The sequence below is a fragment of the Mchenga conophoros genome, linkage group LG15 (genome assembly GCF_057382185.1).
Source record: "Mchenga conophoros isolate Kocher_MC1m ecotype Shallow Benthic linkage group LG15, M_conophoros_male_GT1.1, whole genome shotgun sequence".
Taxonomy (NCBI): domain Eukaryota; kingdom Metazoa; phylum Chordata; class Actinopteri; order Cichliformes; family Cichlidae; genus Mchenga; species Mchenga conophoros.
This window is the reverse complement of record NC_140540.1, coordinates 32,900,935-32,926,556: the sequence shown is the minus strand read 5'-3', so window position 1 is coordinate 32,926,556 and position 25,622 is coordinate 32,900,935. Positions and strand designations below refer to the sequence as shown.

The following is a 25,622-nucleotide window of genomic DNA, read 5'->3' as shown; positions in this document are numbered from 1 at the left end:
CATGGTGTAATTATTTTACGTGTAGTTGTTTTTTTCCTGTATAATAATGTTTAACATTACTAACAATACATTTTTCAAAAAATGCCTCTCTGTGCAAAAACATAAACAACTGTGAGATGCTGTTTGTCCGTGATTTGATATTATTTGTATCCCACTGTAACTTTACTGTATAAAGAGCTAACATCTCCAAAACGTCAGTAGTTAGTCATTACAAGAAGTGTTTGTGAACTAAAAATCAAGAATGTGGGATACTGTTTGTCCATGATTTGGAGAGCCCAGTGCGTGCTCCCGACACAGGGAAAAACAATTCTGCAGAGGAGACCTACCTTGGCACTTGTGCAGGTGAAGTCAAAGGGAAGATATGCTTCACCATATTTTCAAGTCTTTGGCTTGGAAGGAAGTTGGTTTGGAAACATATTTGGCGATGCTTCATCTTCTGCTTTGCGTTTGTGTGGGCACCCCTTCAAAAACCTGTCCATTATGCTAGCAGTGTCCAAGCATTTTTTTTTTCCATACCACGCCCCCCCTGCAATGGCTCTGCGGGCCCCACACTTTTCGAACCTCGAATTCAGGAGGAACAATGTGGCTTTTGTCTTGCCCATTGACATTAGATAAGCTCTTCATCCCATCAAAGATATTTATGGCTGCTGGGGAGTTTGTTCAACTAATCTACATGTGTTATGTGGACTTGAAGAAGGAATTTGACTGGATCCCTTGGGGTGCTTCGGGAGTATGGGTTATCTGGCCCATTGTTACGGGCCATTCAGTCCCTAGTTTTTATAGATAGATGTTTCTAGGCATAGCTGTTCATTTTTCATTTTATATATAAATGATATATATAATGTTACCAAACTGTTAAATTGTGTTTTGTTTGATACCAATCTATATTGCTCAGGTCAAAACCTTGAGCAGTTTTTGACTACAGTGGAAAAGGAGTTAAATATAAGGCTGGGCGATATGGCCTAAAATCCATATCACGATATAATTTGAAGCACGTACGGTAATGATATATATCACGATATATTCTTTTCTTCTGTATAATGTATTTCCCACTCTATAAGGCGCACTTAAAATCCTTTAATTTTCTCAAAAATCAAGAGTGTGCCTTATGTATGAATTCTGGTTGTGCTTACTGACCTCGAACTGATTTTGGCAGGCAGAAATCTGTTAAAAAATGTTTTAGTACAACTTTGGTAAACCACTGCTATGACTGTCGCCAGGCATAATTTGCAGATGATAATGGTTGTAGCCGCTGCGATGCTTTCAACCAAAACAGGCGCAGCTTGATGACATCATCAACATGCGCTATTGCGATAGAGCGGTATAGTCAAAATCTCTATCGTTGGCCAAATTTATATAGTTTCTATCGTATATCGTTTATATCGCCCACCCCTAGTTAAATATATGAAAAATTTGGTTTGATATAAATAAGTCATTGTTAAATATAAATAAAACAAAATGTATTATTTTTTGGAACCGGACAACTAAAAAATATGGTTAAAATGGAATTGAAATTGAAAGAGTGTGCAAAAATAAATTTCTTGGAATAATAATAAAAGTTTTTTTGGAAGTCTCATATAACCCATGTGAAAACAAAATAGTCAAAAACCATTGCTATTCTCCACAAAACAAAGCATGTCCTAAACAAAAAAATCATGATATACGCTTTATTGTTTTTATATCCATATATGACATATTGCTTAGAGATATGGGGCAATGCCTATAAAACCAATGTACTTCCTATCTTTAAGTTACAAAAAAGAGCTATAAGAATTATGAATCAATAAAACTATAGAGAACCAACTAACATTTTGTTTATTAAATGAATTGTATGATCTAGTTGAATAATAAATGGCACAGATAATGTACAAAGCACAAAATAAAATGATTTGCTGCGGTACTCAGAAGCGGTTTAAGCCAGAGTGAGTCAATATTACTTGAGGGGAACAGATTAAAAAAAATAATACAAAAACTAGATAAGAAAATAAAGCAAAGATGTGTTTGTGTTAGAGGTGTCAATTTGTGGAATAGTTATGACAGTGACTTAAAAAGGTGTAGTTCACATTCCTCGTTTAAAAACATGTTTAAAACTACAGTATTGGAAAAATATATAAATGAAGAATGAAGAAGAGAAATCATGACAGTGCTGAAATTCTTGGTTCTTTTGCCTGGATTATTGTTATGAAATCTAAATGAATGTATTTTCTTATCTAAGATGGAAGTCTTATTATTGTTTTGTTTTGTTCTTTTGCTTCAAGCCTTATGTAAATGAGCTGCTTGCAGAACAATCTTTCATTAAAAAGTTTGGCATAACAAGCATGTGCTACAGCAGATACCTTTGATTAGCCTTCTCTTGTGTTTTCTTCTGTATTCATTGAGAGATTTGAATGGTAATACATAGAAAATAACAAAAATAAATACTAATAATAATAATAAAGAAGGAAGTGATTTCTTCCAGACAACTCCACAGTGTTCCTCAGCAGCTCCCTGTAGAATACTAACATCATTCCTTCTCTCCTCATCCTCAATGTCTTTCTTTCTTCATTGACTGTTCAGCTTTTGACAGTTTTCTTTTGGCATAAGATCCTCTTTTACCCACTTTGCTAAACTTATATGTTATATATATATATATATGCTTCACATATACAGTGAAGTTTCCTCATCTGCCGTTATTTTGTTGTTTCTCCATTTCACAAACATAGGCTACATTTGTGAATGTTAGAAGTGAATATAATAGAAAATTAAGGGTAAAATGTGTTTTACCCTTATATTTAATTTCCACTGGCACTATGGGATATTTAATGTCCCCATGCACACACATCTAACTTCCACCCATTCTGCCTTCAGCAATGGCCCCTGGCAAACCAGGATTTGATGGACCAACCATGGTTTACATTTGTGAGTGTTAGAAGTGAATATAATAAAAAAAATGATTTAGAAAAATTAAATTTTTAAAGTTCATAATGTGACCATAATGTGACTACTGTTACTGAGACTGATTCCAATGATGATTCAGGTTATCTACCCTGTTCCCGTTAAAATAATCCAGCATCTGACTTTAAAGGACTATGCACTTCCACTTACACACACTACTGTTGATATCTTAATTTGCATCTTCTAAGTAAGTTTACTGCTCCACAATTTTGCAAAGAATTATGTGCCATGCCTTTTTTTTATTCAGCTCCAATCTCAATCGAAATAATTCGGCTAAGGGGAAAGAGAGAAATCTTATTAGACTTGGTTTGCTTGCTACATAGGCCTGTGTGCCTGTCAAGGAAAATGGAATGCACTCACAGGTAAAACCTCCTTGACATTTGCTATTTTTTGACAATATTTTCTTCTTTAGTATTTACACTGAGACCAGAAATTAGACAGGGGTCATATCCACTGACTTCCAATCATGATAGAACTACGGTGGCTGGGAAGTGCAAATTGCAACAAATTAAAAAATCGCAACAAATTACAAAAACCCGCAACAAATTACAAAACCCCGCAACAAATTAAAAAAAACCCACAACAAATTAAAAATCCTTGACGGAAAGGGATTGTCTGAAATACCGGAAGTGACACAACAATTAGTCTTACTCCATATTTGTAGCTCAGAAAAGTGATTCGGGATGTCAACAAACGTCGAGAAACGCACTCCTCACAGCGCTTCCTCATTACCCTGACGGTGCTCGCTGCACTACATAGAGAACTGGAAAATGTTTTGCCCGTTTTGTGGCTTTTCACCCCTTTTTGTGCTTCCTGTGGACAGTCTCTGGAGCTTTTGCGGGACACAGACCAGGCAGAAGGATCAGAGTCCCCAGGGACATCAAAACAAACAGAAAATTCTGAACAAAGTAATTTTGATATATTACTCACTTTTTGTTCTCTTCAGACAGTCTATGCTATTTCAGTTAAATAGCACGTTTATTTACCATTTTGGCTCCGGTTTCTTTTTATGTTTGCTTATACTTTATTCTCGTCTACGTTTAGTAATGGAGAGTGCTTATAACCCTGTTTTGATGTTAAACGTTTTTCATTCAACCAAAACAAACATGTCCGTCATACAAGCAGTTCATGGAGTACAAAAAATCAAAATCCAAAGAGCGTCAGGCCTTCAGCTGTGGAGCAAAATTAAAACTCAAGCAACAGAGTAAACCTGTCAAGGTAAGCCATCACAGGTAAATTTATAAACAAGGATTTGGCAATTATTCTTAAAGTGATCTTGCTTGTATTATTTGTTTCTAGATCAATATAGGAATAATGGTGTCACAACAAACGGACTTAAAACCGCTAAGAGGGAAAACACTGCCCTTATTTATTAGCCCCGAAATTACAGCCCCTGACCTCTTGAAGCAGGCTGTAGAAAAAATTATAACATTCAACAAGGACTTGGTGGAGGGACCATATGTCCTTTTGTATCCTGACTGCACAGAGGTGATAAATGTGCCTGGGACAGAAAGGCCATTCCGATTGGCAGACTACAAAGAGGAAATAGGAAAGAACTACAACAGGATTTCTCTTTTCATTTGCCCAGAGAGCCACTTCAAACAAGGTTTGTTAATTTTATATTTTGACGTGTTTACATATACAACAACTAATAATGTGTTTATTTTCTCAGCTCTGATTTCAGAGGATGGTACCTCAGACTCAGACCTTGAGATTGTGATTACATCAAGAAGCACAGCTGAGTTCAACCAGGCAGACACATTGGTGTGTACTTTTTTACCCCTACACCATGCCAGAGGCCTGTGAGTGGCTCTGGCTAAGTGCTCTATTTTTTTTCTCTATAATGATCATAATTCTGTAACATCCATGGGTGGATTATTTTCATTGTGTGATTGTATGTTCTTTAAAAAAAAATTATTATCTTTTAAGTATTGATGAACTATCTAAATGCGATACGAAGTTGGTGAAAGCTTTAAAAAGTGCATATTTTTCATCTTAGGTTTTCAAACCACAAGACCAGAGTACCCCTAATGGTAAACATGCAGAGAAGGAGTAAGTTATTTCAGAGCTTGTTCTGCTATACAGTGGGGCAAAAAAGTATTTAGTCAGCCACCGATTGTGCAAGTTCCCCCACCTAAAATGATGACAGAGGTCAGTAATTTGCACCAGAGGTACACTTCAACTGTGAGAGACAGAATGTGAAAAAAAAATCCATGAATTCACATGGTAGGATTTGTAAAGAATTTATTCATAAATTAGGGTGGAAAATAAGTATTTGGTCACCTCAAACAAGGAAAATCTCTGGCTCTCACAGACCTGTAACGTCTTCTGTAAGAAGCTTTTCTGTCCCCCACTCATTACCTGTATGAATGGCACCTGTTTGAACTCATCATCTGTATAAAAGACACCTGTCCACAGCCTCAAACAGTCAGACTCCAAACTCCGCCATGGCCAAGACCAAAGAGCTTTTGAAGGACACCAGGAAAAGTAATGTAGACCTGCACCAGACTGGGAAGAGTGAATCTACAATAGGCAAGCAGCTTGGTGTGAAAAAAATCAACTGTGGGAGCAATCATCAGAAAATGGAAGACATACAAGACCACTGATAATCTCCCTCGATCTGGGGCTCCACGCAAGATCTCATCCCGTGGGGTCAAAATGATCATGAGAACGGTGAGCAAAGATCCCAGAACCACACGGGGGGACCTGGTGAATGACCTGCAGAGAGCTGGGACCAAAGTAACAAAGGTCACCATCAGTAACACACTACAACGGCAGGGAATCAAATCCCGCAGTGCCAGACGTGTTCCGCTGCTGAAGCCAGTGCATGTCCAGGCCCGTCTGAAGTTTGCCAGAGAGCACATGGATGATACAGCAGAGGATTGGGGGAATGTCATGTGGTCAGATGAAACCAAAGTAGAACTTTTTGGTATAACCTCAACTCGTCGTGTTTGGAGGAAGAAGAATACTGAGTTGCATCCCAAGAACACCATACCTACTGTGAAGCATGGGGGTGGAAACATCATGCTATGGGGCTGTTTTTCTGCCAAGGGGACAGGACGACTGATCCGTGTTAAGGACAGAATGAATGGGGCCATGTATCGTGAGATTTTGAGCCAAAACCTCCTTCCATCAGTGAGAACTTTGAAGATGAAACGAGGCTGGGTCTTCCAACATGACAATGATCCAAAACACACTGCCCGGGCAACAAAGGAGTGGCTCCGTAAGAAGCATTTGAAAGTCCTGGAGTGGCCTAGCCAGTCTCCAGACCTCAACCCCATAGAAAATCTGTGGCGGGAGTTGAAAGTCCGTGTTGCTCGGCGACAGCCCCAAAACATCATTGCTCTCGAGAAGATCTGCATGGAGGAATGGGCCAAAATACCAGCTACTGTGTGTGCAAACCTGGTAAAGACCTATAGTAAACGTTTGACCTCTGTTATTGCCAACAAAGGTTATGTTACAAAGTATTGAGTTGTATTTTTGTTATTGACCAAATACTTATTTTCCACCCTGATTTACGAATAAATTCTTTACAAATCCTACCATGTGGATTCATGGATTTTTCTTTTTTCACATTCTGTCTCTCACAGTTGAAGTGTACCTCTGGTGCAAATTACTGACCTCTGTCATCATTTTAGGTGGGGGAACTTGCACAATCGGTGGCTGACTAAATACTTTTTTGCCCCACTGTATATTAGAGTTGGGCAATACAATATTTTCTCATGTCACAATATTTCTTTGTTTTATTTCAGGGAATATTGATATACATCACAATATAAACAGCTAGATTTGTACATATTAAATGTGCCGTTGCTCATAAGTAGACGTGAAATCCTCAGAAGCTTGTTTTGATTTAAATATTTATTTCCTGTCATAAGTTCAGACAGACAGATGTATTAACATATTACATCCGTTTCAGATAACTAAAAAAAGGTACATGTTAAAAACTAGATAAAAAGTCAGAGATAAAGATTTCAAAAGACAACAAACACCAGATCACTCAATTGCTTGGTCAATTACATTTAAAAGCAAAAAAGAATGATTCTAAAAATAAATCTTAGTTTACAGTAAGTTTTACAGGAGAAGAGACATAAAATTTTTTGTCAATATCATATGAATAAGCTAAGAAATAAAAGCAAATTCTCCTAATCTCTCCTTGTATATTTATTTTAATGGTTGGTTTAGATGCAAATGGTGCCCAAACATCTCCACGTGTGGCGCTGCTACTTCACTGTGCTGCAGGTAACAAGTCACCCTAACTGGAAATGACGCTGTTCCCAGAGCGATTGGTCACTGCGCTACCTGATAAGGATTGACTATTCTTACGTCAATGAAAAAAAGAGGGATTAGAGGAATAAGCAGCATATAAAATGGATGGATGGATGGATGGATGGATAGCTCTATTGCAATAGTCTCATATTTCCATTGAGGAAAAAGTATACTGCAATACATATTGTGGTTATTTTATTCCCCCGCCCTAATATAAATATTTATTGGTTTCATAGCATTTTTATAATGTTGGTATCATAAAAAATATTAAATTGTATGAGCTACTTATCTGTACATTTTAATTCCAATACTCTTATTCTGTTTCAGACATGCTCCAGGACCTTCATCTACCATACAGCCATGTCAGGGATTTGGGCAATTTATGTCAGCATGAGGTTTTTTGCTATTGTTGAAATAATACAATGCTATGTATGTTTATGTACAGTATGCAATTTTTGTTGTTGTTGTTTTTCAGATTGTAATATCTGATACAGAGGATCTTGATCACCAAAGTGAAACAAATCCAGTCATAAGTCCCTATAGGTAAATAAAATTGTGTCTTATAAGTAATTTTAAACCTGTAACTAGAGTACACGTTTGGGTTTAGGGATGGGTATCGAAAACCGGTTCTTGTTGAGAACCGGTTCCCACTGTTTCAATTCCTTGGAATCGTTTGCCATTTTTGCAAACGATTCCCTTATCGATTCCAGTCGCCCCGAATGACGTCACCACGTTGCGGAGCGTCATTTACCTGGCAGGAAACATGGCGCCTAAGCGGCTCAAATGCTCAAAAGTTTGATTATACTTTATGAGAACCGATGACAACAGGGCAACTTGCAAAGTAGATATTTCATTTAAGGGAGGAAACACTACGAATATGCAAAAGCATTTGCTCACAAAACACGTGATGACCTTAAATGAATGTCGTGTTTTTAATTCCGCTCCGGACTCGTGAATCTCAACCCAGCAGCAGTGGTAACGTTTGCACGTCCTCTCCCGTTAATGCGGCAGGTAAATAATCAACTAACAGTGCATATTATGTTAGCGCGATCTGCCTTATTACAAGACCTGCCATTACTGTACATGTAGGTGACCATGATGAGAGAGACAGACAGAGTCTGGCTGGCGCTCGCTGGCAGTTCTCGCTGCAGTCTACAGGTAGCGTCTCCTTTCAGGCCAGGACAGACGAATGTCACCGAGCAGTGACTCAGTTTGTGGTCAAAGGCTTGAACCCATTTGCCACAGCAGATGCCCCCGATTTTTGGTAAGTGAATGTGTTTAATTGTAGGCAGGGACATTACTGGATATTCTTGTGTAATTGCCACAGAACAATTTATGTTATACTTTGTTATTGCTACAGAAGAATATTTATTTTATTATTTTACATTTACAATTTTTTTTCCTGGGGACCCTGTGACACCACATTGAAGAGCTGTAGGCTGGATCTCTTAAGATCTCACTGCTGGGTTTGTAAGGCCATGTTACTCCTAAATTTCTATCTTGTTCAAAGAGAAGATATAAAACAAAGTTCTAAGCTAATCGACCTTAGTGTTCTCCTTTTTAAAAAAAAAAAAAAAGAATCGATAAGAGAATCGATAAAGAATCGAATCGTTAAACAGAATCAAAAATGGAATCGGAATCGTTAAAATCTTATCAATACCCATCCCTATTTGGGTTAGTGAAATGGGTAAAGATAGTTATAGGGTGAATACAAGTTTTTCTAATGTTGGAATTATAATTTCTCAACAGACCTGTGTGCCCCCTGCATTGAGGACGAGGATGAAGAGCTGGTTGAAGTTGCTTCACCGATTGATTACAAAGCACTGTAAAATATCAAATACTACTTCAAATAACAACGCTAAATTGTATAGTCTTGCATGATTACAGGGAAGACGTTAACATTACTCTACCTGACATCGTTGCAAATTTATCCAGTGCTACTTCATCAGAAGTGTCAGCAGATTCAACATCTCAAGAGCAAATGTCTGGGATGGAGCAGTCAGGGGTTTCAGGCAGTTGTCATACTCTGAAACCAATGACATGCTGGTTAAATTTACTGATGATGCTGGTATTCTAGAAGAAGGACTTGATGCAGGTGGCCCAAAACGAGAGTTTTTGAGTCTGCTAATGAAACACATGAAAGATCGTCCCATTTTTGATGGACCAGAAGGACATCGATTCCTCGTCTACAATGCAAAGGGTATGCAATGATCAGATGTTTGATAAACTTAATTTTTGGGACTTGTAAATCAATTTGTTTTTAATTATTATCAGAAGCAACTCATAATATTTTTTTGGTTTATTTCAACACAGCATTAGTCTGTCTGTCTATCTGATCGATCGATCTGACATCGATTGGCTCTGATCGATCGATAGAGAGAGTTGTGTGTGTCTAAGAGATTTTATCATTTACTGTATTCATTCACAGCTGTAAGGGAGGGTGACTACTACCTAGCAGGAAAGATGATAGCCGTGTCAGTTGTGCATGGTGGTCCAGGGCCCCATTTCCTGTCAGAAGAGTTGGTACATTATCTTGCAGGCCAGACTTCAGTAAAAGCAGCAGTTGCCTCAGTCACAGATGATGACATAGGAAAAGCTTTACAAGAGGTGAGGACAGCACAGGATTTGAATGCAGGATAGAACTATAGCTTCTTTATCTGTATGAAATTAAAATATTCTTTCTTTGTGTAGGGAAAAAACAGGAATGAAAATCAGACACGTAAGCTTACATTGTGTATGTCCATTTTTATGGGTTTTTCAGATCGACAGTGCTGGTTCAGTGGATGTCCTGCGTGACTGTGTCATAAAAACAGTACTATGCTACAGGTGGCTGGTTGTCTAAGGCATGTTTCCACAGTTGAAGAAAAGAAAGACATTGTGTCTGACTATCTCCGGTGGTATATAATTGCTCGAAACTCATCTGTAATTGACAGGTGAGACTATTATAGAAGAGACTATAGAATTATTGTTATGACGGTGTTGTGCATAATTTCTGACTGAAATGTTTTACATTCTCCAAGGTTTCCAAAGTTCAAAGTATGTCCATAGTTTGTGCATGTATTATGAACTGGTAAATGACACAAAGTTCTCCTCATTCTTTAGATTTAAAGAGGGTCTTTCAGCACTTAATTTCCTGAGTGCACTCCAGCAACACCCTACTTTGCTTTCCCCAGTCTTGTGTCACATGGAAAAGAAACTCACAGCTCTTGAACTTGAGAGACTTTTCAAACCTGACTTCAGCCCATCTGGAAGACGTCTGGAAAGTAAAACTGTGGGCTACTGGTCAGACTTTCTGTGAAGGCTGTGAAGGTATTTATTTTAGTACTCATTACAAGACAATGTGCTACATATACATATATTATTATTATTATTATTTTTTTTTTTTGCAGAATCACAAACTGCTGTGTCGGTGGGCGATGTTGTGATGTTTGCAACTGGGCTAACATCACTGTCACCTTCTGGATTAGATCCACTACCAAGCCTACAGTTCCTGGATGACTCTTTATTCCCGATGGCAAATACATGCTTAAACTTATTGAAACTACCAATGACAACCTCATATTCCGTGTTTAAATCCAACATGGATTTTGGAATTCAAAACTCCCCAGGATTTGGATGTTTCTAGGATGTCTGGCCTTGTAGTTCAAACCTGCTGTTGATTTGTTTCTCAAGTTTTTAAGTCAAGATTTTTTTAAGATGTTATGAATAGGAGAAGGTGGGACATGCTGGTGGTACAGCACAAATCCATTATAGTTTACCAGGTTTATTGTAGTTTTATTAGATAACCCAGTCACTTACAGCTGCTTTTTCTTGGCATTACATTGTAAATTCTGTAGGTTTTTTGCTACGGGACTTATCCAGAAATCAGTTATGTATTTGAGCATGTTTTTTTATTCTAAAATGTAGGTACATATGTTCAAAGGAGATTTAAAATGCAATGGCTTGATTTGTTCAAAGGTTTGACAGTGCTACTAAAACTAAAGGCATTTAAAAGTGTACTGTGTTCTACTCTTAAAAGTTGTAATAAACCCACAATACAGTGCAAGATTTGATTTTGCTTTATTATTTATCTAAATGTTGAGGACTGTATCTCAACTTCCATCTGCCAAACAAGGACCACAATTAGCAAGACATTGCAGTAAGAATGTGCTTTTACAAACACTAACTTAAACTTTTGGCATCTTCAGCCAACTCATGTAGCCTAGTCCAAAAATACAGTATATGCTATAGGTTTTGGTAAAAACAACAAAAAGCCCTTTTTTTTTTCTTTTTTTTTTTTTTTAGAAATGTGCAATTTCTAATAACTTCATGTAAAGTTCAGTGGCAGACTCCCAGCAGACTGGCTTTTGAAAATGATTTTGCTCCATTACAAAATTCAGATACTCCTGTATGTTTGAGTCCCCACATACAACTACTGACAGCCTAGACTCAGGAAAAGTGTCCAGTTCAGATTGTTGAATCAGGAATCCACAGTCCCTGGAGCCGTGTCTGTGGTCAATGGAAGACAATTGCATTAATATAGGTTTACACAAAGTGTCTGTGAAGGTTCTCAGTCATCCAGGTCATCGTAGTCAAAGGAGCTTGCAAAGAAAAGCGTCTGGACTTCTATAAGTTGCTTGAAGACGTTTCACCTCTCACTGACATTTACACAAAGTAATTATTTGATCATTATTATCCATTACCTGTGGGGGTAGGTAGTACAGTTTATTTGGCACACCTCCTGGACATGAAGCTGTTCTTGAGGGACGAATCTGATGAGTGTTCCACAGCTTCACACATTCATCAAGATCCTTCTGAACAATGTCAGTGAGGCAAAATCTCAAAAGGCACTGATGCTCGTGACTTCCATTGACGTCTCGAAGATCCGCAAACAGCTCCAACCAAAACTGAGCCCTACAGAAATTGTTAAAAAAAATGTTTAGAAATAGTTTAGTTTGTTTACATGGCATCGTTTCACAACATGTCATCGCATGGCACTTTACAGTTCATTTTAACTGAATCATATATAGACTCCAGTCAGTTTTCTATTGAAAGGGATTGCATACACGCAAAAATCTAAAACATTTGAGTAATGTGCAAAAGTTCATTTATTTTAGTAATTCAAATTGATATTGAATTGAATTGATATTAACTCATTACATACAAAGTGAGGTATTTCAAGTATTTGTTATAATGTTAATGATTAAGACGTAGAGCTTATGAAAAACCCAAATTCAAAGTCTCTAACAATTTGTATGTTCTATTTGTTTGGGTCCTTTTTGCATAAATTACTGCTATCAGTCTGTGGATCTGTTGAGGTGTTATGGAAGACCAGGATGCTTCAGTAGCAGCCTTGAGGTCTTAGCCACTACACTATGTGACACCCCTTTTATCCACACTTACATTAGACAAAACTTTCTATTAATGTGCTTTGATAGTCTCTGGGAACAGCCAACGTCTTTTAAGGCAGCGGTCCCCAAACCCCGGGCCTCAAGCGGGTACCGGTCCGTGAGTCGTTTGGTACCGGGCCGCGAGAGTTGAGGCTCAGGTGTGAAATGTATAGTTTTCAGGGTTTTTATCAGTTTTCAGCATTATTTTGTTATCGTTTTTATCATTTACTCGGTTTTCCTTGGTCTTTTCACGTGTGTTATGAATAAATTTTCTTTTTTTCGGTACGGGTACTAGTTTTATTTTGTTGTATTTATCCGTGACACTTTAAAGGCCGGTCCATGAAAATATTGTTGGGCATAAACCGGTCCGTGGCGCAAAAAAGGTTGGGGACCGCTGTTTTAAGGTGTTCTTTATGGAGGGTGTCAATTATGTTTTTTTTCCCCACAGCTGTCAGGACAGCAGTCATGTCCATCCTGTGAGTCCTCCTGAATTAGAAAGACCATTTAGAGGCTCAGGAACCCTTTGCAGGTAATTTGAATTAATTAGCTCATAGTAGAGTGGCACTTTAAATCTAAAATATTTAACCTTTTCACAATATTCTGGTTTTGAAGTTGGGTTTTTCTTAAGTTCCAAATCATAATCATCATAATTACTAAATGGGCTAAAAATGTCTAGTTTGGCAAATAATGAGTATTTAATATCGGTTTTACTTTTTAAGTTGAATTACTGAAATAATAATAATAATAATAATAATAATAATAATAATGAATTGCATTATATAGCGCTTTCCGAGGCCCTCAAAGCGCTTTACAATTCCACTATTCATTCACTCTCACATTCGCACACTGGTGGAGGCAGCTACAGTTGTAGCCACAGCTGCCCTGGGGCAGACTGACAATAAATCAACTTTTGCACAACAATCAAATTTGTTACACCTTTAAATATCAGGCAAACTTAAATGTTATATTTACCTTCCTTTTCGATATATGGACCACCAGGACTCAATTCGCTGGTTATTCGTTGATGAACCAAACATGTGACTGGAGTCTCCGCTGAAGTGGTCATCATGATGGTGACGTAGTGCACACTGAACTGCAGCCATAATGCCGTTTTCTGTCCCACAGTCAGTTCTCAGTCTCATCGGTACAACACCAAGGCTCCCAACACATGACAAGTAATAGTAAGCCATGACCACTGGATTATTATTGGTAGGTCCACATTCTAGCAACAAAACCTTGCGTGAAAATCCATCAATGCACCCTGAAATGGCCAAACCGAATGGTTTGAGCTTGTCATAACCATCAGCATGCCACATGTAGTTGGGTCCCAGCAAATGATAGGTTCTCCTAATGAATCTTCTGCGTGTTCTCATCTGGCATCCATGAGGATTAAGCTCCCGGAGTATTTTCATCACATCATCCCTCTTCACTTTAAGATGATGCTTTTGTTTAAGTACCTGCCACATTGTTCAATACCCAAACGATCGCCCAGGTCCTTGAAGCTCCGCTCTGATTGCGTTAATGATCGTTGTTCTGGAGTGAAAATGTTTTCTTCAGTAAAGTCCAGCATTATTGAGTTTACTTTTAAGACTCCTTAAACTCATCTTTACACCATGCAAACCTAACATCATGTCCATGATAACACTATATAAGTGACCTTTGTTGAAATATTTCATGCAGTACTGTAGCTTGTCTGACCCTTCAGCCTGGTCTGTGTCCTGCAAAAGCTCCAGAGACTGTCCACAGGAAGCACAAAAAGGGGTGAAAAGGCTGAAGCTAACGCCACAAAACGGGCAAAACATTTTCCGGTTCTCTATGTAGTGCAGCGAGCACCGTCAGGGTAATGAGGAAGCGCTGTGAGGAGTGCGTTTCTTGACATTTGTTGACATCCCGAATCACTTTTCTGAGTTACAAATATGGAGTAAGCCTAATCGTTGTGTCACTTCCGGTATTTCAGACAATCCCTTTCCGTCAAGGATTTTTAATTTGTTGTGTTTTTTTTTAATTTGTTGTGGGTTTTTTAATTTGTTGCGATTTGCACTTCCCAGCCACCGTATAGAACTCTTATCTCATCATTCCTTTTATAAAGCTGCATCCCACGATTCTAAAGATTCAATCAGGTGTCAAGTGACTGCTGCAGCTATGTATTTGTAGGGTGAAACGGCCAACTGCTCTCCCAGGGGCAAACCAAGACTGAGCAACTTTCTGAACTGTCTACAAACAACACACTGGCACGGGTGTGGATGGGTCGGACTATCCTGTCTAATTGCAAAGAGATCCTCTGCCTAAAGTGATGAGTGAGCATTGCTGGCTCATTATTTTTTCAGCTAGACACAGATTGTCACTTTGCCTCTGCAGAGTCAAAAATAAAATTCCAGACTTTTTTCTCCACTTTCAGAGCTTGAGCTCTCACTAGACATCTTTATTATCCTGCTTTGCTGCATACTGTGTTCCTTGTTTTGACAGTAGAAAGATAATGTTGTTTTATATACTGTAAAACAGAAAAAAAGTAAAATCATAGGCAAAAGATAATGCATGTCAAAGGGAAATTATAATGTTTCCACGTTTCCTCAAATAGTGACCTTGAATTGTCCACTATTTATATGAACTGCAGACGTCATAGGCATTTATTTAAACTAAGCTTGTTTTAGAGGCAGATTTTTTCACATGTTTTATAACCATCCTTTATCTTCAGGTTAGAAAACAGTATCCCTGAGCTAGCACAAATCTCTAACTTGCACTTCCACACTGTATAAACTTGATGTTTGTTATTTTAACATATTTCGCCATGTTAGGGCAGAACGGTGATGTGGTGGTACTGTTGCTTCATAGCAAGAAGGTTTGACTCCAAAGGCCAAAGCCTTTCTGTGTAGAATTTGTATGTTCTCTTTGTGTTTGTGCGTGCTCTCTCTCTGGGTACTCTGGCTTCCTCCCAAAGTCCAAATACATGCAATTAGTTTGGTTGGGTGAATTGGTTATTCTAGATTGGCTCTGCTGCCCTCAGGTGAATGTATGGCTATTCACCCTATGCATAAGACGAGATGGTTCCAGGAACGACAGGACACATCGCTTTGTCTTTGTGTCTTTAACTGAAGACCGTTTTTTTCTCTTTTAATTTGTAAGAATGTGAACATACAGTAAAATAATATGTAAGCATCAGTATCGACTTATTATGTAACCAAAAACAGAAGTTAGCAACACAGCTTTTCTTATCCATTACATTCACCATAAACATCTTTCCTTATCAGTTCAAATAACCTCTTAAGTAACAGGAAAGTAACAAATCTTACAGAAAATAAAGCTACACATTGATTACTTACAGATTATGGCTCAACAAACTCCCCAACGATGTAAACTGGGCTTAAAGTTGTGCAGCTTGTTTTTTGCTCCAAGCATTTTCTCACACTGCCTGCGTGAACTTTTCCTGCTGCTTACAACACATCCCCAAAGGGGGCAGTGTAGTGCACACAAGGGGTAATTCTGCCCACTAGTGGGAAAACTCAGAAATGCATCAGCCAAAGAAACCCAATAAAGCAACAACAGGGGGGCAGAATATTGGCCATAGGTGTAAATGATGAATAGTTGTCTGTCTCTGTGTTAGCCTTGCGACAAACTGGTGATCAGTCCAGTCCAGAAGTTTTACGAGTGACGGCAGTATTTTGAGATGTGAGAGATTTGCGACATTTAGCGCAAATCTTCTGTAGTTAGTGTGTAGTGTAGTCAATAGTTTTGTTGTGTGTGTCAGAACAATGAGGTGACTACTGAATGTTACAGGTGTTACAGGAGTGATAAATCTCCTGTTGTCAGGCCTGCAGGTATCAGTCTGTTGTTCGCCTTTATCTCATAGTGGACAGAAATTATTCTTCGGAGTGGCACAAATAATTTGTGTGGCATCAAATTTGATGCAGAACACCCGATTGTTCTGTAAATAGTTTGAAATGTTTATTTAAAAAAACGCCTTGGCTGCATTTTTAGGTAAACAGCTGCAAGAAACTTTGTTGTTTGCAAAACTCAGTTACTTTTTTTGAAGAAGTAACTATATAATTAATTGCCCAACATTGGTCATTATTTACTGTATTTTGCAGACAGAGAGTTACAGGACTCTCTCCTAGACCACAGATTCATACTCATAATACAAGTCAGAGCTTTATTAAAACAAAAGAAAAAGAAAAAAAAAGAAAGTTGTGTTTTCAAAATTGGATTTTGTCACGGCCAGGGGATCAGCAGGCCGCTGACTAGTAGTGTTCTCTCTCTTGCTCTCTCTCTCTCTCTCTCCCGCCAGGGCGGAACTCATGGTGGGTTCACGCCCTTGGCCCACGAGGAAACACCTGGGCCTCGTCAGTGCAGCCAGCATTTAAGCCAGGGAGTGGCTTCTACTCATCGCTGGATCGTTGTGTGTGACTCGCGTCAGTGCAGCCCGGCTCTGAGCAAGTTCTCTTTTGCTTCCCTTTGCAAAACCTCTAACGTGTGTTTCCTTCTGTACATAGATCCCCTGGACCCGACCCTGCATTCCCAGAGCGGATTCCCTTTTTGTGTGAGTGTTTGGAGAGAGAGTCAGAAGAGGAGCAAGTGTCTTTTCCCTACCTGGACTTCCCCGGAGCCTTTTCCCTGTCACCGCTTTGTATATAGCACTATCCCCTGCACTGTTTGTATATATACCTGGTGGAACTGTAATAAATACTGACTGTGCCTCTGAGTCCTGCGTTTGAGTTCTCAAGCGAACCATGACACATTCTACACAGGTCATGAACAAGATTTTTTTTAATTTTTATTGTAAGTGGGCTAAAGCAGTTAATTAAAAGTAGTCCAACATAAATGTAAATGCTGTAATTTGATTATTTTAATAAACCACGTAACTTGGATGGATTCGATGCTGGCGTGACCACAGTGCATACGTCTAATGTTGCTCACAGTGGTCCAAGGGACCGCTCAGGGAGTTTGTGTGTTCGCTTAGACGCATGAAAAATTAGAGGGAACATTGGTCCAGGGTATACCCTTCCTCTCACCCTCTGCGACCCTAATAAGGATAAGCAGAAGAGAATGAATGGATGGATGGATACTCTATGTTAATGTGACTAGATGTAGATGATTTCTGAAGTTGTTATAGCATGGTATTACAAGTTTAAAAACATCTCAACAACACAAAAACAAATGAATGCCCAGGTAAATCAGCAACTTATATCAACTTCCATGCATCCATCAAATCCTGGTATGTAAGGGGCCATTGCTGGAAGCAGAGTGGGTGGAAGTTAGATGTGTGCATGGGGATATTCATAAGTGGAAATTAAATATAAGGGCAAAACACATAGGCTTAGATCTTGCCTAACGTATCCCTTAGTTCTGGGATCGGATTGGCCTGGGTTTAATGAATTATTGGGGCAGTGGGTGGAGATCTGTTCACAATTAGTAGGAACATGTGATGTCTGTGCTGTCAGTGTCAATCTGTTGATGTACCCAGAATGTCAGCTGTTGAACCAGCCGGCCATTCCAAGACCGCCTTTGTGCCCACTGCCTTTAATGGAAGTGCCATTTGAGCACATTGGCACGGACCTCATCAGGCCCTTTCACCAGAGCGCACTAGGATATCACTTTGTATTAGTTCTGGTGGACAATGTGAAATGGTATCCCGAAGCAGTGCAGCTCTGCAGCATTTCAGCAAAGAATGTAACACTCTTTCAGGTAACCTTGCATATTGTTCATGTCTCGCACACTAAAAGAACTGCATGAACTACTGGGCATTAAATCTGTTCGAACTAGCATCTACCACAGGTTGGTGGAGTGGCTGGATGTGGATGTGACAAGTGATAATAATAACAACTGTACTGTTTTAAAACATTCACAGCAGGTGAGATATCCAGTCTTTAAGTGATGACGTATGAACAAACTACTCTGGGTTTATCAGGGCTGTTGTATTTTTAACATGTGTCAATGCTTTGTGTCTTGTTCTGTTTAATCGGAACAAGCCCCCCAAAAAAGGCAGTGATCACTGTCGGCCTCTCTCGGATTTTATTACCGCTATTCATTTTAAAGATCAGTTTTTCAAACCTTACAGCCCAGCCCATGCAGCAGTATATTAATGACTGACCTCGTATTGTGGAAAGATTATCTCAGTTGCTCTTCTGACTGAAGTTTGGTCTGTTTACATCATCCTGCCATGCAACAGCATTTGTCCCTAACCATTGGGAACCCTCATGTTAACCTTTAGCAAGTGGAAAAAATTTAGCGTTCATCCTCCAGCTTCACTGTGTTTATATTATGCTAACATAGCTGTGTAGCTAGCTACCACATAGCACATAATTATATACCACCTAGTACAACTTCAGTAACCCTACAAATGCCACTGCTGTTTAGTTTTCTGTCTTCATTTATGTTGGAAGTGATAACAGAGCTGTACATTTTAATTTTTCAGAAATCCCTCAGCCAGAACATGGTGTATTATTTAATCTGTAGACTTCCCGTGTACTACTAGATAGAACCCAAATACCACGTACGCGAACCACTTGTCTACGGGATGCTTTGCTTGAGCAGAGAGATCATGAGAGCGCATCCCTTGTATTTTATCATTGTAGACTGAATGGACTGATTCTTATATAGCACTTTTCTACTCTGCTGGGGTACTGAAAGCGCTGTATACAACATGCCACATTCACCCAATCACACCCATTACCTCAAGCACTTTCTCTATACTTAGTGCTTTCTAACTACATTCACTCACACACACACACGCACGCACGCGCACACACACACACACACACACACACACACACACTCATACTCCAATGGATGAGCAACTTGGGGTCAGTATCTTGCCCAAGGATACTTAACATGCAGACTGGAGGAGGATCGAACCACCAACCTTCCGATCAGTACCTGCTCTACCTCCTGAGCTACAGCCAGATAGACAATGTAGACAATGTGAGCTTTCACCGTGGTCCAGGAATATGTGATTCGTTTCACAATGAGTAGCATTTTATGAATATGTTTCCTCCACCATACTCTCCCTTTTTGAACCCTATTGAGGAGTTTTTCTTGTCATGAAGATGGAAAGTATACATCCGAAACCCTTACATACAGGAAAATCTACTTATACCAGCTTCACTGGCTTCCGGTTCAATACCACATCAATTTCAAGATACTTTTGTACACATTCAAGGCTATCCATCATCTCTCGTCTTCATACCTCTCTGACCTGGTTCAAATCACCATTCATTCTCGGTGTCTCAGATCCTCCTCCTCTCCTTCTTTTTCCGTCCCTTCCCCCCAGCTAGGCACCATGGGGTGCAGGGCTTTCTGTTGCTTTGCCCCCCGTCTTTGGAACTCCCTTCCTCCACTGTCAGCTGGCCCAGAGTGTATGTAAACACAGAGCCACTCCAGAGAGCAGATGTTGCTGCATTGCAACAGCATTTTGCAGATGTGTTTGGTGTAGCCCGAGACTAGGCCTGGTAGCTCCGTGGCCTGACTCAGTCAGTGGAGATATGTGGCAGGGTGTAGTCTGTGGTTCAGCGGTAGCAGAGGGGTGGTGCAGTGGGTTCAGGGAGTGCAAGGGGAGGCTGGCCAGTGTGGCTGGCAGCCACCATCTAATCGTGGCTCCCCTATTTTAGTAGCATGCTAGGCCCTGGGAGAGAGAGAGAGGAGTGGGGAGCTGACAGCTGCTCAAATGTTGTTGAATTTTTCCCTGCTTGGTATGTGGAGCACCTCAGATGCAAAACGGATACTGCTCAACTGATGGTAGTTGAACCTGAAGAGTTTAACCACTCCACCTCATTGTCAATATACACTGTGTGAGGCAGACACCTTCTTGCACCAAAGGCATTTCTTATACAATAACGCAATTTTTTGTGATGTATTTAAAGCTTTTTTCCCCCCTTCCATGAAGTTAAGATGCAAGTAAACGCATGTCTGTGAAGGTTAACATTAACGTGGCTCATCAGGTAACAGCATGGGACAGGCATCTATTTAGAGGATGCCTGTCCTATCACTGTCACATTTTCACTATTTTGAAAATAACCTTGAATAAGCTTCTCAAGTCTTAGTATAGATCATTCTGAGGGACCTATACAGGTGTTATCCCCCATTCCTACAGAGACTGTGTCTATTTCCAAATCACCAAGAGACAAACCAAAAATCAGCAAAAAATGATTTAAAAACACACAAAGAAAGAACAATATAGCATCCTCAGCTGTACCAAAAAGTAAAACAGTTAAATGTGGTTTATTAAATATTAGTTCTCTCCTCTTAGTCCCTGTTGGTACACGATTTAATAATTGATCAACATATTACTATTAGGAGCTGGGAGGTAGTGTGCTGTGGCTGAGCTGTCACTTTCACTTTTGCAGAACAGAAGGGCAGGGCTGTGATCTGTGGGATCCCTGGCACCCCTGCGAAACATCAGGCATCATCAGCTGGGGCTTTTAAGGAGCTGTGCAGAAGATGTCTGGTGTCGGAGTATTGTTTCATCCACAAGTGGTAACATGCCAAATGTGCTGAATGCTATACTTTCAAACCAACGAATGTGTGAAGATCGTTCCTCGCTTGTATTCCTTCCTACCGCCAGCCTCGCTTCTACGATCGTCAGCCCCATATCCTCTGAGGTTCATCTCCATCTGGACTCTCTTGACTTTTTTCCTTTACCTTCGGCACAGCCTGCCCGCACTCAACCCTCCTCAGACCTTTGGCTCCTCATCGCCCCAGCCCGGGCTGGTAATCAGTTCGTGACAAGTAAGCTCTCCAACTCTCTCCCTCGTATTATCCTTGTTTTTGCCTCTCCGTATACTAGCACTAATCTCTGCTCTCCTTTTTCTGCAGACCATTTGAGCACTCCCCTCACACCCTGGAATTGTGTTGTTTTTGTCATTGTAAATAAAACCACTGCACCGCAACCAAACATGTCTGTGTGTTCTGCTCCACTGATATTATGTCATAACAATTTCAGAGACCTGGTTACAGCAGGATGATTGTCTGATACTCCTTTAGTTAGCAAAATGAGTTTGATCTCTGTCACAATCCTCAAAGTACATGCTGAGGAGGGGGATTGGCAGCAATCTTCCACACCTGGTCATCTATCAACTATAGACCCAGACAGAGTTTTAATTCATTAGTCTAATTTTTAGCTTTGTCCACCCTAATTGGAAAACTCGAAAAACTGTTTTTTCCTGACTTTTTATCTGATTTAGTTATCAGTTCAGATAAAATAATTATCATGGATAATTTAACATCCATAACATGGCATTTAATCTACTATTAGACTCAATTGGCTTAAAGAGCCCACCCGCCACTTTAATCAAACTCTGGATCATCGTTATCTTTTATAAATAAGAAATTCCAAAGGGCTCTGATATTAGAGCACAGGATAATTAGTAATGTGCTCATGGTTTTCTGATGTTAATTGGCATTCACTCATGATCCCTAATGCGGATAGCTAGGTTTCCGTAACTTTTTAATTGGGATCATAGCTGGGTTGTAGGTGCCATGATGGTCTTCATCTTTCTCCCTTGTACTCCACCCTTTTTGGCATAGACCTTGATGGACAAAACTTAGTTTGGCTAATAGTAACAATACTTTCATAACTTAGATTTACATAGCAGCTTTGAGAAACCCCAGGAAACTTAAAGCAGCAAGACAACAAAAATAATTTACCAAGGACTGTGACATGACTGTTCAGTATACATTTAATATCACTGTAAATGACCCAGATTTGTTCTGTTTGATATTTTTTAGATACTTAAATCCCTGAATGATTTATACCTTATAATGTTCATTAGACTCTTATTTTGAAATTCGGAATGGACAACTTCCGGGAATTAAGATCAAACTGCTACTGTTTGCTCACTAGAAAAGGTTAATGAGAAAGTTATAATTTTCCATACATCTTTAAATTAGCATCTAGCTGGAAAGCGAACAGGTATGTTTGTGTATTGTACTTGTTGTTTACATTTCTTTTTTTTTTTTTTTTTCTTTTTTTTTTTTTTTTTTTTTTTTAGAATTTCAAAGTATTTTATTTGATCTTTTTTTTTTTTTTGGCCTGTCCCGTTCGGCTCTTTAGCCCTCAGAATTGTTGTCTAAAGGCAAAGAAAGATGCCCAACGGATTTACTTTACCAAACTGACCATCCCAGCCTTGCCGTAATGGTCCATTTGATTCACCTTTTATTGTTTATTTTATTTTCACTTACTGAATACGGGACAGACTTGACTGGGGGAAAGAAGGGGAGAAAGAAAGAGGGAAAGAGAAACAGCTGAGAAGAGGGATGGGGGAGAAGGGCAAAAGACAAAAACCAACAGAACGGGCAGAGAAAAAGAAATGCATATATCAATCACCTGGATCACCTGCTGAGAAAGAAAAAAGAAAGCAAGCAGAAGAGAACAAGAGTAATAGAATAAACAACATCACAATGATATATGGGAATATGACAGTAAATACTAAATGTTAAACATTATTGTGCAGCACATAAGATCAACAGTGCTTTGAGGTAGGAGCCAAAAAGGGTGTAGTTTGTGGGTGTGATCACCCGTGTGTACACCTGTGAGCATGGACGCGCTTGTTTTTTGTTTTTTTTAAAAGGTTCCTTCATGTAATAATCTGCTAGAGGGTGTGGGGGGGCCACAGCCCCGTCCTCCAGGGCTTGAAGCAGGTGTGGAGGAGATCAAAACTCCAGACATCCAGAGGCCCCCAGAACACAAGAGACCAAGGAAGACCAACAGAGGGGCAGCTGCGCCACTGTCCCGGAAAGAGCTGAGGAGAGTCCCAGATGAGGGCTCACTCAGCAGCCGCGGAGCAGAAGCCAGGGGGAGTTGCAGTGACGCGCCCGTGAGCTCCGCCGGCAGCCAGCTGCGCCTGAGTGACCGAGCCCCAGGCCGAGAGGCCGGGGGCACCCCACCTCCGAAGTGGCCCGAGCGAGCCCCAGGCTCCAGGCCCCGATAAGCGGCCGCCAAGGAGTGAGCCGGTGTGTACCTGGGCGCCCATCCCCGGACACAAAGAACCACCAACGCACCGATGTCTGAGGGGGTCCGCCACTGGCAGGGGAAGTGGTGGTAGGGGGAGATAGGCCTCCAAACCTTGGAGGGCCTGAGATGTCCCCAGAGAGGTGGCGCCTGACACCCAACCTGACATATAGACACAGACATACAGGCACACACAGATACAAACATCCATTCCCACCCTCATGCTCTCATATGCACTTACTCCACACTCAACCAACGTGGAGACAGACATAAAGAGACGTTGTACACACGATCACACTCCCCAAGCGTACTCTACAAACCGGGTCTAGGTGCCCCCGCCCCTGGAGGGGGGAACTGCACCCAGACCCAGGTGATGTTTCCCTTTTCCCTGCGGTGGGGGGAGGCAGACCGCCCCGACTCCGCAGCAGCAGGAAGGCTCCACACTCCAGACCGCAGTCGGACGGCCAACTCCTCCTCCTAGCCCCCCTGCTCCAGCAGGTCGCAGAGAACGGGGGTGAGAGAAGACTCCAAACCTCCCTCCACCCGCTCATTGTAATGTTGATGCATGTGTGTTCTAAGGTGCATTTAAAACCCAGGAGGGCATGGAGCTACCTGCCAGAGAGCAGCAGGTAAGCGCATGGTCCCTCCTGCTAGCCCTCAATGTCTACGTGTATTTAAAATTGAGAGGTGGGCAACGATGCCAGGGGTGGGGTGTACACCCTGATGGTACTTTGGACTCCGTGTATCGTGCCCACCCCCAAGATCCTATATGTATGTGTAATGAGAGTGTGAGTAATGTGAATGTCTAAGTTGTGGGATAAAATTGAGGCAGAGGCAGCCAGAAGGGGACAGAGGGGGGGGGTAGCCTCCTCTGCACCCTGGTGACATACCCCTACTCCAAGGCCCTGCATGTGTGGGTGGTTGTGGTGGAGCGGGAAGAGGGAGGCAGCTGGAGATGGGGAGGGAAGGAAGGGAGGGGCAAGTGACCTCTCCCTGGGGCCAGCTCCCCCGCTGACCCCAGTAGGCACCCCCATACTCCGCGACCCGCCAGGGAAAGGGGGCCCAGGCCCATCCAGACCGGGCCCAGTGCAGCAGCGCCGCCCGGCCCCACAGAGCCCGGGACAGTCCACCCAACCCCACCACAGAGAAAACTGCACCCACCCCACCATCCACTCATCTTCCAGACTACATAAGACAATAAACACCCAGGCTGAGATCTTCCTCCACCTCTCCTGTATCTCCCCCTCCTGCAGAGGGAGCTCCTGAGGAGAGGAAAGCTCCTGCAAGATGTGACAATCTCCCCCACCAGTTGAAGAGCCCCCCAGGTGGCTCGACGCACCGGCGGCACCCTGCTCCAGGGCTGGGCCCCCATGCACCCACCCGCCCACAACCCCGGCAACACACCAACCAGGACCCAAGCCCCCGAGGCCCGGTCCGGGTCCCAGCCCAGAGACGGAGCGCCCCCAGAACCTCACGCCCATCCCGGACCCACCCAGGGCCAGCCAGGCTACCAGGTCAGTAACCCACGTCCGTCAGCACAGACCCTCCCCTAGCCCCGCTGCACGCAGCCGCGAGGAAACAGTCACCGGAGAGCCAACAGAGCCCCTAACCGGACATGACCGCTACCCCGGGTTGAGCCCCCCAAGGAAGATGCCTCCGGGGAACCCCCCGATGCCCTAAGCCTGTCCCTACCCCCACACCAATCACAACAGTGAAGGCGGGACCAAACTATGACCCCCCACCCCCACTAGGTGATGGAGCTGATCAAAGGAGCCCAGAGCAATTGATCTGATGTGGTGGCAGAGGCTGTATCAAGACTAATGTAATCTAATAGATAATTTCTATATTGGTTAGAATTAAGATTATTTTTATTTTTCCAGTTCATGAGGACTGTTTTCTTGGCTATGCATAGGGCAGTGAAAACCATATGGGCGATATTCTTTTCTGAAGTGACATTATCTAAGCTGCCCAACAAACACACTAAGGGGGAAGTTGGAATGTTACATTTCAGACACTTTGATAAGTCTTCACATATCTCGCGCCAAAACTTCTGAACTGGTGGACAGAACCAAAGAGCGTGGATATAATTGTCCGGTGAATTGGTTTGGCAG

At 41.2% G+C, this 25,622-nt stretch overlaps 1 pseudogene; it reads left to right on the top strand.

Moving 5' to 3' along the window:
* Positions 1-4,062: 4,062 nt before the first annotated feature.
* LOC146558675 (G2/M phase-specific E3 ubiquitin-protein ligase-like) lies at positions 4,063-10,828 on the top strand (annotated as a pseudogene).
* Positions 10,829-25,622: the final 14,794 nt, after the last annotated feature.